Source organism: Cetorhinus maximus, unplaced genomic scaffold (genome assembly GCF_964194155.1).
Source record: "Cetorhinus maximus unplaced genomic scaffold, sCetMax3.hap1.1 HAP1_SCAFFOLD_330, whole genome shotgun sequence".
NCBI lineage: Eukaryota > Metazoa > Chordata > Chondrichthyes > Lamniformes > Cetorhinidae > Cetorhinus > Cetorhinus maximus.
In genome coordinates, this window is record NW_027596279.1 from 407,626 (window position 1) to 423,799 (window position 16,174).

The 16,174-nt window shown below is 43.4% G+C and overlaps 2 non-coding genes across 2 annotated transcripts; one reads left to right on the plus strand and one right to left on the minus strand.

Annotated features, from left to right (window-relative positions):
- Nucleotides 1-7,601: 7,601 nt before the first annotated feature.
- Nucleotides 7,602-7,683, minus strand: trnal-aag (transfer RNA leucine (anticodon AAG)). Its single transcript has one exon. It is a non-coding gene; the product is annotated as a tRNA-Leu (tRNA).
- A 5,897-nt stretch (nt 7,684-13,580) lies between these two features.
- trnas-uga (transfer RNA serine (anticodon UGA)) lies at nt 13,581-13,662 on the plus strand. Its single transcript has one exon. It is a non-coding gene; the product is annotated as a tRNA-Ser (tRNA).
- The last annotated feature ends 2,512 nt before the right edge of the window (nt 13,663-16,174 follow it).

A 16,174-nucleotide genomic window follows, 5' to 3' on the forward strand; every position in this document is an offset into this window, starting at 1 on the left:
ATAGGTGGTTCAGCTGTGGGTCACTTTCAATGCTCTGTTCTCACAAAAAAGTGCCAGCTCAAAGTGAATGCGGGTGTGTATTGGGTTTCATTTTAACTGGGAGAAGGAAGAGAGGCAATACAAATATTAATTGCTTTTGAGAGAACGCACGGCAGTTGAGTTGTTCCTCCAGACAGCCAGCATGGAGAAGATGGGCCGAATGCTCGTCTTCTCTGCTGCAGCCATCTTATATACCAACAACATTAACTGGCAATCGGGTCAGCTGCAGTGGCCGAGTGGATCTAATGATGGAGTTCAAATCCATCGGGATTTCCCCCTTCAAATTATTCCTGGTTTTAACTCTGTCTCTCGGTTAAAATGAATCCAAGCACTCGGGGGTTTTCCTCTTTCCGTTCATTCACGAAAACATTCATGAAACTTATAGTCACAGTAGAACAAAAACAGAGCCAGGTTGGTGTCAGGCTTGCTTTCTGGGTGTTTGTCGCTCCTTAGAAACAATCCCTTGCCCTCTGCCACTCTCGGTGTATATGTCTGTGTGTGTTCCTCTGTGTGTGTCAATGTGGTTCAGTTCCCCGAGGGGTTGAACACATTTTTACCATCACAAACATTATTCACATTAGATGTGCAGTTTCATATCAAAATGTTGCAGAGAAAAATATCAGGATGGAAGATGCAGGAGGAGTTTGCAATGTTTGGAAGGAGGTGCAGCTCAGAAGTGGAAGATTCAGCGAGGAGTTTTCTTCCATTTCACATGAGATTTGGAACCAGACCTGGGAGATATTTGTGTCAGTGTAAACAGTAAAATCTCCCCTATTACCCCTACATTTTCCCTTGCACTACCGTCTCGATAGTCAATGTTTTGCAGCCTATCACAGCCATTCTCTCAATCCCTATCTTCCCCTCTGTGTTTGTTCCCGAACGCTTGCGACCGGATGACATTTCCAACTCTGATGCAAAACTCGAGCGCTCACGCCACTGATTCTGGAAGAGGTGATCTGCATTTCTCGCTTTTAATCAGGAAATTATTCAGACTCATTTAAAAAGTTTGCACGAGGTCAATAAATTATCATTCCCTCACCAGGAATCGAACCCAGGCCACGGTGGTGAAAGCACCGAATCCTAATCATGAAATTACCTGGGGAGCTGCTCAGAAGATTCACAACCTGGCTTATCTCTGTTACCTGTGCCTTTTATTTTTATTTCCGACCCCTTTCACCAGAGACACGTTTCAAACTAACATAAGACCGTAAGAAAAAGGAGGAGGAGTCGACCATTCGGCCCCTCAAGCCTGCCCTGCCATTCAAAAAGATCATGGCTGATCTGCCCCAGCTCTTTTGTGCCAGCCCTTCATAGCCCTCAACTCCCCGATATTTAAAAAATCTATCTACCACCTTTTTAAATACGCACAGTGATCTAGCCTCCACAACTCTCTGGGGCCGAGAATTCCAGGCATTCACTACCCTCTGAGAGAAGAAATTCCTTCACATCTCAGTTTTAAATGAGTGCCCCCTTATTCTGCAACTATGCCCCCTAGTTCGAGATTCCCCCACTTGTAGAAACATCTTCTCGACATTAACCTGTCAAGCCTAATCAGAATCTTGTACGTTTCAATAAGATCACCTCTGATTCTTCTAAATTCTAATGAATAAAGGCTTAATCTGTTTTGCCGTCCTTGATAAGCCAGCGCCTTCATCCCAAAAATAAGGCTACTGAATCTCTTTTGAACTGCCTCCAATGCCAGTATACCATTTCTTAAATACAGAGACCAATACTGTGCACAGTACTCCAGATGTGGCCTCACCATCACCCTGTACAGTTGTAACACGACTTCCCTATTTTTAAACGCCAGCCCCCGAGCAATACAGGCCAAAATTCCATTTGCTTCTTAATTACTTGCTGCACTTGCCTGCTAACTTTTGTGTTTCATACACGAAACACCCAGATCCCTCTATGCTGCACTTTTTCAGAGTCTCTCTCCATGTAAAAGTCTGCTTTTTGATTCTTCCTACCAAAGTGCATGACCTCACACTTTCCTACATTAAACTCCATCTGCCAAGTTTTTGCCCAATCACTCAACCGATCTACACCCCCTTGCAGATTCCTTATGTACTCATCACAACCTGTCCTCCCACCTACTTTTGCATCGTCAGCAAATTTGGATAAATTACACTCTGCCCTTCCTCCATGTCATTAATATAGCTAAGAAATAATTGAGGCCCTAGACTGATCCTTGTGGCACTCCATTAGTTACGTATTTCCAACCTAAAAAATCCCAACTCTGTCTTCTGTGTGTTAAATTGGGCTCTTTACATTGCAGGGTAATAGGGATCACGGTCTCTCACACACGGGAAGTTTCCCCGCTACATTGCAGGGTTTGTGTAGGGTAATAGGGATGACGGTCTCTCACACACGGAAAGTTTCCCCGCTCGAAAAGGTATAGAAGCATTAACAGAATTAAGTGTGAGGAAAGGTTGTATCGTTCCCGTTTGTTGTTAAATAGTAACTGGATGCATCATCTCAAAACCATGTGACATTTATACTTCTCCAGGTTTTGAATGATATTCTGAAAAATGCATGGCTCGGAAAAAAGAGGGAAAGATGGGGGCGGATTTGCTGTAAGTTGTTCGCACATGTGTGAAGTGTTGAATGAGCTGCTGATGTGCTGTGTCATCTGATGATTCTAATGTTAGATCAATTTCTCTGTCGCGTGGCTCAGGTTTTCAGCCGAATTGGACTTCCACAAAACAAGGTTCTGAAGTGCACTAAGACAGCACAGTTTGATATTCCAGGTGGTTCTGCAAGGAGCTGCGTGTAGCTTTTGTAGCCTAGTGGTTATCACATTTGCTTCACACGCCGAGAATTCCCTGAATCGAAACACATTGAAGAACAGTGGAACGGGCAGCATTTGTGGAAAATATTCTTGCTGCCATTCACAACCCGGATCTGTGTAACACTGAATGTTGATGGGGGAAAACCAACGGCTTCACCTCCGAACCACCAAACTTAACAGTTAACAGCCGAACGCGCTGACCAATTGTGCTGCAGAGACTGATGCAACTTTCTGTGCTCTTTGTACAGGCACAGCCAAGTCACTTTGAACATCAGCACAACTTTCTCACCTCTTCAAACATGATCTGCTTTGTTGTTTTTTAAAATTATTCTTACGACCAAGTGAGTAGCTTCAGACTTCGTGGCATTTTTCTCCGCCTGGTATTTTGTTAGCCAGTCACTTCTTATATATTACAGAAACAGGAAATGCTGGGAAAACTCAGCAGGTCTAACAGACTCGGTGGAGAGGGAAACAGAGTTAAAGTTTCGAGTCGCTATGACTCTTCTTCAGAGCTGAAGAAAGCAGAAAGTGAAGGAATTTATACTGCTGAAGCGGGGCAGGGAGAGTAGAGCAGGTGATGCTGGATAGAAGGTCAGCGATAGGTGGGAACTAAGGGGAGATTGACAAAGGTGTCATGGACACAAGGCAAATGGGCTGTTAATGGTAGTGGTGAGGGCTGAAGAAGGTGCTGATAGTGGCATAAAAATAAGAAAGCAGAATGTGTGAATAGCAGAACAAGAGTCAGCACTTTGTGAAAAACCAGCATGGAAGGAGTAACAGATGGCCCTTTGAGGGTGGGGTAGGGGGGAAGGGCGGTGCTTGGGGGAAAAATGATAGAAAAGGTGTTTAAAAGGGGGGATGAAATAATGAATAAATGAATAAAAATAAGAAAATAAAAATACATTTTTATAAAAGGATTTTAAAAAGGGTCAAAATGGAGGAGAGAGTTCATGGTCTGAAGTTGTTGAACTCAATGTTAAGTCCGGAATGCAGTAAAATGCATAGTCGGAAGATGAGGTGCTGTTCCTCCAGTTTGCGTTGAGCTTCACTGGAACAATGCAGCAGGCCAAGGATGGACATGTGGGCATGAGAGCAGGGTGGAGTGTTGAAATGGCAAGCGACAGGGAGGTCTGGGTAATGCTTGCGGACAGACCAAAGATGTTCCGCAAAGCGGTCACCCAGTCTGCGTTTGGTCTCTCCTGTGTAGAGGAGACTGCATTGGGAGCAGCGAATGCAGTAGACTAAATTGAGGGAAGTGCAAGTGAAGAGGTGCGTCACCTGAAAGGAGTGTTTGGGCCCTTGGAAGGTGAGGAGGGAGGCCCCTAAAGGGCCATCTGTCATTTGCTCTACGTTGTTCTTTCATAGAGTGCTGATCCTTGTTCTGTATTAACACATTCTGCTTTCTTACCTTTAAGTCACAATCGGCACCTGTTTTTTATCCCTTTCCACTACCATTAACATTCCCTTTGTCTTGTGCCCCTGCCATCATCGTCAATCCCCCCTTAGCCCCCACCTATCGCTGATCTTCCCACTTGCTCCCCCCCACCCCATCGAAAACAGTATAACTTTCATCACGTTTCTGCTTCTCTTCAGCTCTGAAGAACAGTTACATTGACTCTGTTTCTCTCTCCACAGATGCTGAACTTTTACAGCATTTTCTGTTTTTAATACAGATTTCCAGCATCTGCAGTATTTTAACTTAAAAGCAAAATGCTTCTCCGCAGCATTTTATTTTTTCTTCTTATGCAGTCTCTCAGATTTCCACGTTATTTGGTATTCTCAGCTGAAGGATAAACATAGACCTCAGCAAAGATTGAACGCATGACCCCTGGTTTACAAGGCCAGCAATCCAAACGCTGAGCTATGGAGACACCTACTAGCTACAACGTACGGAAAATGGACCATATTCAGTAGAACGAGGTACAGGTTGAAGTCCCGAGTGGATGACATTTGATAGACCTGGAAATGTCTGAGATGGAGAACAGGGAGTTAAAAGATGCAACATGAAAGCGGCAGAATTTGATGTGTGTCAGTTACTGTCAGTGATGAATTTCTGCCGTGTGTCGCCTTGTCAGTTTCACAGGAGCCGCAGGGATGAGGTTGGCGGCACCTGATTAAAATGAGGAATAATGGGAACTGTAGTCATCAGGATTCAAACCTACAGGGGGAAACCCCAATGGATTTCAAATCCGTCACCTTAAACATTCAGCCACGACTAACAGCAGCTTCCGAGATCAAATGTGTTCTTATCAAATCAGAGATGGCTGCAAAATAAGTCACTCGGCCCATCGTTTCTGTGCTGGCTCTCTGGAAGAGCAACTCAACCAATTCCACACATCCCGCTTTCCTCCCAATAATTTATATTTGCATGGCCTCTCCGCATTTTTCCAAACAAAATAAAAGAACAAAGATCAAAGAAAAGTACAGCACAGGAACAGGCCCTTCGGCCCTCCAAGCCTGCGCCGATCATGGCCCGTCAACTAAAATAATTTGCACTTCCGGGGTCCGTATCCCTCTATTCCCATCCTATTCATGTATTTGTCAAGCTGCCTCTTAAACACCACTATCGTACCTGCTTCCACCACTTCCTCTGGCAGCGAATTCCAGACACTCACTACCCTCTGCGTAAAAAACTTGCCCCGCACATCTCCTCTATAGTTTTCTCCTCTCACCTTAAATCTATGTCCCCCTAGTAATTGACTCTTCCACCCTGGGAAAAAGCTTCTGACTATCTACTCTGTCCATGCCACTCATAATTTTGTAAACTTCTATCAAGTCGCCACTCAATCTCCGTCGCTCTAGTGAGAACAATCCCAATCCGAGTTTCTCCAACCTCTGCTCATAGCTAATAACCTCCTGACCAGGCAGCATCCTTGTAAACCTCCTCTGCATCCTCCCCAACGCCTCCATAGCCTTCTGGTAATGTGGTGACCAGAATTGCACGCAATATTCGAAGTGTGGCCTAACCAAGGTTCCATACAGCTGCAGCATGACTTCCCAGCTTTTATACTCAATACCCCTGCCAATAAAGGCAAGCACGCCATATTCCTTCCTGACTACCTTATCCACCTGCGTTGCCACTTTCAGTGACCTGTAGACCTGTACACCCAGATCCCTCTGCCAGTCGATGCACTTAAGGGTTCTGCCATTTACTGTATAATTCCTGCCTGTAGTAAACCTTCAAAAATGCATTACCTCGCATTTGTCCAGATTAAAATCCATCTGCCATTTCTCCTCCCAAGTCTCCAGCCGATTTATATCCCGTTCTATCCATTGACAATCCTCTTCACTATCTGCAACTCCTCCAACCTTAGTGTAGTCTGCAAACTGACTAATTAGCCCAGTTACATTTTCCTCCAAATCATTTATGTATACTACAAACAGCAAAGGTCCCAGCACTGATCCCTGTGGAACTCCACTAGTCACAGCTCTCCATTCAGAAAAGCACCCTTCCACTGCTACCCTTTGTCTTCTATGACCAAGCCAATTCTGTATCCATCTTGCCAGCTCACCCCTGATCCCGTGCGACTTTACCTTCTGTACCAGTCTGCCATGAGGGACCTTGTCAAAGGCCTTACTGAAATGCATGTATATAACATCCACTGCCCTTCCATCGTCGATCATCTTTCTCACTTCCTCGAAAAACTCGATCAAGTTAGTGAGACACGACTTCCCCTTGACAAAACCATGCTGCCCCTCACTAACACGCCCATTTGCTTCCAAATGTAGTAAATACTGTCACGAAGAATCTTCTCCAATAATTTCCCTACCACTGACGTAATGCTCACCGGCCTGTATTTCCTGGATTATCCCTGCTACCCTTCTTAAACAGTGGAACAACATTGGCCATTCTCCAGTCCGCTGGGACCTCATCCGTAGCCAGTGAGGATACGAAGATTTCTGTCAAGGCCCCAGCAATCTCCTCCCTTGCCTCCCTCAGTACTCTGGGGTAGATCCCATCTGGCCCTGGGGACTTATCCACCTTAATATTCTTCAATACGCCTAACACCTCCTCTTTTTTGATCTCAACATGATCCAGGCTATCTACACACTCTTCCCTAGACAAATCGACCGCTAAGTCCTTCTCTTTGGTGAATACTGATGGGAAGTAGTCAATTAGTATCTCTCCCCTTTCTTCTGGCTCCACACACAGATTCCCATCTCTGTCCCTGAGTGGGCCTATCCTTTCCCTGGCTACCCTCTTGCTTTTTACATATGTATAAAAGGCCTTGGGATTTTCCTTAATCCTGGTTGCCAGTGAGTTTTCATGACCCCTTTTAGCCCTCCTGTCTCCTTGCTTAAGCTTCTTCCTACTTTCTTTGTATTCTCCACGGGCTTCATCTGTCCCCAGCCTTCTAGCCCTTACAAATGCTTCCCTTTTCTTTTTTACTAATCTAATAATTAACTCCATAGGCACCTTATCAAAATCAGGAATGATGAGAACTGAAGCTGGTAGGATTTGGAAGTCTGTGAGGAGACCCCACAGGATTCCAACCCCATCCCCTTATCCACTCCACCGTGAACACAGGACCTGCACTGACGTCACTGCTGTTTGTATAAAATCATAAGCGGCTCCATCAGACGGTCATTCAGCATGTCGTTCACAAGCCGAATCTCTGGAAGAGCAACTCAACTACTATAATTCCACACCCTACCTTTTCCCCACAGCAACTCATTTTTTTTGTCTCTCCTCTTTCTTCTTGACAAAATGCAGCACAGGACTCTCAATTTTCGGTGGTGTGTGTTTGTCCAAATAGGGCTGCTAAATGTTTGACAGCGGTGGGATTCGAACCCACGCCTCCGTAGAGACTGGAGCCTTAATCCAGCGCCTTAGACCACTCGGCCACGCTACCACATCGGTGCAAATTATTAATCATCTCCTTCATTGGTATTGCCACTGAAATAGAACAAAAGCAACAGAGTAGGAATTGACCATTCGGAATCTGGATCCAGCTCCGTCAGTTTATCAGATCATCCTGCACTTTGTAACAAACAGAAATCATCTCCACTCAAAAACACAATGAGCTGCAGTGAAGGGTTGGCACCATTTGAATTGTCATTCAACTGGTCTGGTTCCAAATCTCCTGCTAGAAATGGCAAGAAAACTTCTCACTGAATTCAATCCGGGTCTTGACTTCAGAAGGACAGGACACAAGTTAGCAAACTACATTTCGATAGAATGGGTTATAAAATGGCAGAATGACTGGGAAAGAGCATCCGTGGTGTTGGGAAACATAAAATTATAGAAAGTTACAGGAAAGTAAGAGGCCATTCGGCCTAGCGTGCGGCTGTCAAACAGCAGTTGTGATTGGTTGATCAAGAGTGGTCAATTACTCTTCCATTTCCAATTGCGAATTTAGTGAATGTTTGCAGATGAACGGGAATAAGAAACACGGGGGTATTTGAATGTTTTTTATTCCAAATAACCGATAAGTAATTCTGCAGACCGTCAGTTAAAATCACTTGGCCACAACTATTTAGTGAAATCCAACTGTTGTTTGTCTAAAATAATAGAATGGATACAGGGAGTAAGTGAGAAAAATGACTTTCATTCCCTGCCATTAACCCAACTTCGACTGCCCCTCCCCATCCTCCCAACCAAATTGCAAAACTGCACAGATCTGCCGGCCTCACGGAGCCTTTTTAGGAAGTGTCGCAAAAGCAAACCACCGGAAAGTTTAATAACCGCGGGAGTGGTGCCAAAATCACAGGAACCTTGACCAGCAGCTCAGTGCACTCGGCCACTCAACCACAGTCAGAGCAGAAACAACCATTACGTTGGCCAGCATTGGCACTGAATTAGAATATATAATCATCCTCCGTTTTGTCACGTCCGGGCATTTAGTAGCTGAACAGCCTGCACTCAAAAAGAACCAGAAATAAATGTCCTCTTGCATCTTTTAAAACAACGCTTTTGTTTTCTCTGGGCCATCTTAATATGAAGCCGCAGGAATAAGGTGAATAATGTTTGGATGGTAAAAATGAGGAACTGAACCACATTGACACACACAGAGGAACACACACAGACATAGACACCGAGAGTGACAGAGGGCAAGCGATTGTTTCTAAGGAGAGACAGAACACCCAGAAAGCAAGCCTGACACCAACCTGGCTCCGTTTTTGATCCATTTCCGAATGCAAGATTCGTGAATGTTTTCAGGAGTGAACGGAAACAGGAAAACTCCCGAGTTTCTGGATGGGCTTGATTCAATGTAACCGATAATTAACTCTGTAGATACAGAGTTAAAAGCAGGAATAATGAAACGCTGAAAAACCCAATGGGTTTGGACTCCATCGCCTTAACCACTCGGCTATGGCGAACGGCCCTATGCACAAGTTAATATGGTCGGTATAAAATTATAGATGACTACAGCAGAGAAGTACATTCAGCCCATCATGTCCATGCCATCTCTCTGAAGAGCCATTTAACTAATTCCAAAAAATCGCCTGTTCCCCACAGCAATGTATATTGATGGTGTCTCTCCTCACCCTTCCTGTTAAAATGAAACACCGCACACAAACCCAAACATTCAGTCTGAACTGTCACTTGTTCGACCTGCTGTTCAAGCTGCTCATGTACAACTTTCAATTTCCAAAACCCACCAACATCATCACTGCGGCTCCTGTGAAACTGACAAGGGAACACACGGCCGAAATTCATCAGTGAAAGCAACTGACACACATCAAATTCCAAACACTGTCATGTCACGTCTCTTTCTGCTTCTGTCCCTGCCTCACCTCCCAAGCTACCAAGTCAATTAGTTGCTTGATGCAGACACAGTCAGTCCATGAACTCAATATTTCCCTGGGAATCAGGGACAGGGAAGGAAGACACGAGAATTTGAGAAGGGATGGGTTTACAGGATCTCATTTTCCTGATTGTCCGAGATGCTGATAACAGGAATGTGCACAGTGTGAATTATCCACAGCCACATTCTCCTTCCAGTCTTGTGCACGTTGTTAAGCTTTCAAATTGTTCATATTTTCACACTGGATTTCACTATGATGAAAGCGGAACTGGGATGAGCTTATGTTGCTCAGCAGATGCACTGCAAGAAGCAACATAACAGGTTCATTTTGAAGGGGTGAACGGTTGAGACTATGTAATTGCCGTTGAACGAGTCCGGTGTCAAATTCAGTGCTAGAAATGACAAGAAAACCCGCTGAATTTGCTCATTGTCTTGAATTCAAAGCGTTGGATAGAAGGGCAGAGGTTACATCTCGATGGATTGAGTTATAAAATGGTAGTAAAACTTAGAGAGATACAACTGGGGTGTTGGGAAACACAAAATGGCAGAAAGTTACAGCAAATAAATTATCCAATCGGCCATGTGTTCTGCTTTGACAGAGCAGTGTGATTGGTTGATCTGAATATTCAAGAGCAATCGTCATTTAAGAAGGATGGGCAAAAAGGAAAAGGCGGTGGGTTAGTGCTGTTAATAAGGGAGCAGATCCGCACATTAGTGGGAGAGGATCTTAGATTAAAGAATAAGTTTGTGTGGAGCTAATAAACAGTAGGAGGCATCAAACATTAGTGGGAATTGTTTATATGCCACCAAACTGTAGTGGGAATGTTGGGAATGGGATAAATAAGGAAATTAGAATTGAAGGTAACATGGGTAATACAGGAATAATATTCTGCCTCGCATCACCAGCTCTATAGTCAGTGCTTTGTAACCTATCATAGCCCTTCTCTTTTATTTTCACTTCCTCACTCCGACTCTGGATTTATTCTTGACTTGTTGCACGTGAGACATTTCAGTTCTGATGTGAAACTTCAACTCTCATTGCCCTGAATGTGACAGAACTGTTCTGTGTTGTTTTCAGCCAGGAAGACAATAATGTTGGTTTTAGCAGTTCGCCCAAGAGCAGAAAGTCTCAATTCCCTGACAGGGAATCAAACCTGGGGTGATGCAGTGAAAGTGCTGAACCTGAACCAGTCGGCCATCAGGAAGCTGCTGGAAATTTGGCTCAAGGAGGCGACTTTTGGAATTTTTTCTTTCCCGATCTCTTTCACCAGTCAACTTTCTCCGGCTAAATGGTCTGTTCAAGTTGAACACAAGTGGCTTCTTCAGCCAATGAGAAGAAGCATTACTGTTGGATGGAACATGATATCGATACTTTTCTCATTTAATACAGTTCTTAAAGCCTCCCCCTTTGACAGAGCTTTTAGTCAGCTGTCCGACTATGGGGCTCAGCGTCACACTTTGTTATATAATGACCATGGCGGACGCTTTGTGACGTTTCAACAGGTTAAAGGCGCTTTCTAAATATAAGTTGTTGTTGTATGCTGTAGCATTATAAAAACTTGCCCTTTTAAGTGAGAGAAAAGCTGCCTTGTTCCTGTTTGTTGTTGGATATTAACTGAACGCAGTATCTTACAAGCGTCTTATATTCGCTCTTCACCATTTCACAGAATAAACACTCAGCAAAGCGACTGTATCTTTCTGCTGGCAGCTGGTGGTTGGAGAGTGCGCGGCCGGAATGTTGCTGCTTTTCTGATTTTCCCTGTCTCACTCACTATGGAGCTGAGGAAGAGAGAATAAGTAATGGGGTTATTTGAATCCAATAGCTTCATAGATTTCGAATGTGTTATTTGTAGGTGCATGGTTGGTCAGTTGTTAAATTATATTTGAAATTAATATTCAGATAAAAATATCATTGCTGTTGGGACTCGTTGGGCACAGGAGAGTTGGATTTTTTTTCTCATTGTCGCTTAAGAACCCAATAACAACCTGGGACTGTGTGATAATGCATATTGATTGTGTTTTATATAAACGTGTCATTTTGGGGAGAAACGTTTCTCTCATGAAAGAAGCCTGAAATTACAATAAAAGGCACAGTTAAAATGGATTAGCCAATGCGAATATAGTTTGTGATGGTAAAAATGTATTCAACTCCTCAGGGGACTGAACCACATTGACACACACAGAGTAACACACACAGACACATACACCGAGAGTAACAGAGGCCGAAGGAGAGACAAAGGCCCAGAAAGCAAGGATGTCACCAACTTGACCAATTATTGTTCCATTTCAGACTGCAAATTTAGTGAATGTTTGCAACTGAAATAACGTTAATAACACGGATAAGAAGAATTATGATCCTGAATGGAGATGAACGGAAGTAAGAAGGAAGGGGTGTTTGGTTGGTTTTAATTTTATTTAGCCGATGATTAATTCTGCATAAAAACAAAAATTCTGCAGACAGTTTGCAATTTATTCTCGGGATGTGGGTTTCGCTGGCTGGGCCAGCATTTATTGCCCATCCCTAGTTGCCCTTGAGAAGGTGGTGCTGAGCTTCCTTCTTGAAATGCAACTGTCCATGTGGTGTAGGTACACCCAAAGTGCTTTTAGGAAGGGAGTTCCAGGATATTGAACCAGCGACAGTGAAGAAACAGCGCCATATTTCCAAGTCAGAATGGTGAGTGACTTGGAGAGGAAATTCCAGGTGGTAGTGTTCCCATCTATTTGCTGCCCTTGTCTTTCCAGGTAGTAATGGTTATGGGTTTGGAAGGTACTGTCGAAGGAGGCTTGGTGATTTCGTGCACATGTGATAACCAGTTCACTACAGAACAATACCTGACAAAGCCAGAGGCACCTACACATCATGTTAAACTGTGAGGTCCTGCAGCAGCACTTTGGGTCCTTGCTTTACAGAAATGGAATTCGGGTGACAGATTTAGAAATGCTGTCGTCAAATTAACCTGATAATGTCATCATAAAATGGCATACCGCTTGAGGAGACCACTCAATCATCATATCATTATCAGCCTTTTACATTGTTCTTTCAATTAGACTCAATTTCCTTCCCTTTCTCCATAACACTGATTTTTTTTTCTTCCTTTCAAGTCATTGTCCAATTCCCTTTTGAAAACTCTGAGTTAAGAAAAACAATACTGAAAGAGGTACAGGAGCTTCTGCCGTGTCCATGCTCAGTGTGTGAAAATTAACAGAGTTTGCCTGACCCAATGACACAGAGATGTGGGCTGGGGATTCTTATACAGCTTTCGAAACAATCAAGTTCATTTCAAATGGAATTTGAAAAGGAATTTTATTCTGATGAAGCATCTCCATATTTTTCTGATTCGATCTATACAATCTAATATCTCTTGCTGTATACCCTGTAACAGAGGCTGTTATACTAAAGAGGGAAAGGTTTGCTACAGCTATGCAAAGCCCTGGTTAGATCACACCTGGAGGACTGTGTATAGTTCTGGGAACGGCACCTTATAAAGGATCAATATTTGACTTGAAAGTTTCAGAGGAGCCGCATTGATGAGGTTGGTGGGTTTTGGAAATTGGAAGTTGTACATCCGCAGTTTGTGGCACTATTTCACCTCACTGTTCACTTCATGTTCATGTCTAACACACTCGATGCTGTTATTGGCTGAACACATCTTCTGTGTTTGAACTAAACGTGCTATTATTCGGCGTTCCCACTCCTGCCGCCCGGGTTTGGTCCTCATCAGGGAATGTTGTTTTCTTGTTGCTGTGTAAACTGTCACAATGAACTGATCCTGGGGTCTCTTTCCCCTGGGATCTGAAAAACCCGTCACTTCTCTTCCTCTTTCATTCTCACTCTTCCATTCCCAGTTTGGGAGGGAGAACGAGGAGGGACAATATAAATTGCAGGGTTACGGGGAAAAGGTCGGGTTGTGACAGTGACAGGGCGGGCAGAAGACCCTCTTGTCCCTGCTGCAACTATTCTATGATTTCGTATAAATAATACAGGCCTTCCGCCAAAGTCTTTAGTCGTGGCCGAGTGGTTAAGGCGATGGATTTGAAATCCATTGGGGTTACCCCGCGCAGGTTCGAATCCTGCCGACTAAGTTTTCCATTATTTCTGATTTTAACCATTGATCTCAGAAACAGTAAATGGAATCGACATTTTCACAACACCTGTAATAGCAATGTTTGACCAGTGGATGGCAGTGAAACCGTCATTGCTCACATCACATGAAGCAGGCGCTGTCTCAATTATTACTGCATTTGGCACTGTCTCTGTTCATATTAAATTAGACGCCGTTTCTGTTTCTTTTACACTAGGACATGTCTCTGGTCATATTAGAGAAGGTCATCTCTCAGTTGTGACTGTAATTGGCTCAGCCACAGTTGTTAATGTACTGGACGAGGGCCACAATACAGTTGGCACTACCTCAGTCATGACTGCACTGAAGCAGGTCTCGGCTAAAGTTACAATAAGCCATGCCCCAGTTGGCACTGCACTAGAGCTTATCTCTGGTTATAGAAAACTAGAACATGTTTTTAGTTGCATTTCACAAGACCCTGTCTCAGCTATTACTCCAGTAGAACCTGCCACGTGTCTATCAAACTGGATCCTGACTCAGGTGATGCTGCACCAAAACATGCCTCCATTCATATCACACAATTCCCTGTTTCTGTTGTTATTGTACTTTACCATTATTCTCATTTCTGTACTTGTCCATGTATCTGTTTGTATTAATCTCGTGTCTTTGGCGGTATTTACTTCACCAGACACTGTGTCAGTTTATATTACAAAGAGCCATGAATTATGTGAAGCTCCACTAGACCCTGTATTAGTTTTCTTATACTGGATCCGGTCTGTGTTAATACTACACTAGGCAGGTTCGTATTACACGAGATCCTGTCTCAATTATTACTGCAATCGGCACTGCCTCACTTATGTTCCACTAGATCACGGCACTGCTTATAACACACTGAATAATGTCTGCACTTATATTCCGCTAGACCACTTCAGAACAATTTACACTAGACTCTATATTAGCCTGTATCACATTCGACTTGTGCGTCTTTTCAATTAAAATGGATCCTGTCTTTGCAAAGACTTTGTCTTTCTACCTCCGTCTCTGCTTCTATTCCACTCTCCCTGTCTCTGTTTTTACTCCACGAGATCAGATCTGTCTCTCTTACACTGGTGGCAGTCTCCGTTATTATGGCCTTAGACTCTCTGGGAAACAATTACTCTATGCATTGTGCCTGTAATAACTGCCCTATTTCACTTGATGTTGATCCAGACCCTGTATCAGTAACTACTGTACTAGCCCCGTCTCCGATATTGCAGCAGTAGACCCTGTCCATGTTAATATAGCACTCGTCCCGATCCCTGTTATTCGTGCACTAGGTCACGTCTTTGCTTAAGTAACATTAGATGCTTTCTCTATTATTACTGCACTAGTAATGTCCCTGCTCAAATTGCACTAGTCCCTGTCTCAGTAATTACCACACCAGGCTCTGTCTCTGTTGTTACCACACTATTCTATGCCTCTATAAGGTGGACGTTGTGTTACAAATGGGCCTCTGACTTTGGTCTAAAACTAGAGGTTTAGTTTGTTTGACTGTTTGTTCCGCGCAGCTCCTGATATTCATTTTCATTACAGCCAACAGAATTACATATGAGACATCGCCTGTTCTGTGTGTGTGTGTGAAAAAAAATCATGTTACATCATTCCACAAAGATTTACCTTCACCAGAATATTTCAGTTTTGTTTATTTTCTCTTATTCAAACTGTAACTACAGATCGTCTAATAACGCAAATAGTTATTGATAGTATATTCTGTTGTGTGGTCTTGTTAAAAATTCATGTAATGCCAACCATTTCTTTGGTAAGACAGGCACGTTTGTCACCACATTCATTGAATGTCTGTCATCTCTCTACCTGAGACAGCGTCTAACTCACTGAAACTTATTGCTCTCTCACTCTCTGTCTCTGAGAAATTGCCCATTCATTTAAATCTCCGGTATTCTAATAACGCTTTTTTGCAAAAATAAACTTAATAAAGAATAATTCCCGACATTAACCTCAGTGATAACCTTCAGCCCATCTCCACCCTCAGGGAATGTGTTAAATCCCAAAGTGTTCCTGCATTTTAATTGCAGATAGTTTAATATTGCAACTATTTATTGATAACTATTCACTTGTTTTCCATTGTTTATAAAGTGATGTCAGACTGACCATTTCGCTTCCAAGCATCGACTTTTCTGTTCCAAAAGATCATTTGGAAAATTATTATTTATTATTTCAACGGACGTGGGCGTCGTTGGCTAGTCCAACATTTTTATGCCCATCCCTAATTGCCTTTGAGAAGTTGGTGGTGAGCTGCCTTCTTGAACCGCTGCAGTCCATGTGGTATAGGTACACCCACAGTGCTGTTAGGATGGGAGCTCCAGGATTTTGACCCAGTGACAGTGCAGGAACGGCGATACATTTATAAGTCAGGATGGTGAGTGACTTAGAGGGGAACTCCCAGGTGGTGATGTTACCATCTTTCTGCTGTCCTTTCCCTTTTAACTGGTAGTGGTCATTGGCTTGGAAGGTGCTGTCGAAGGAGTTTTGTTGAG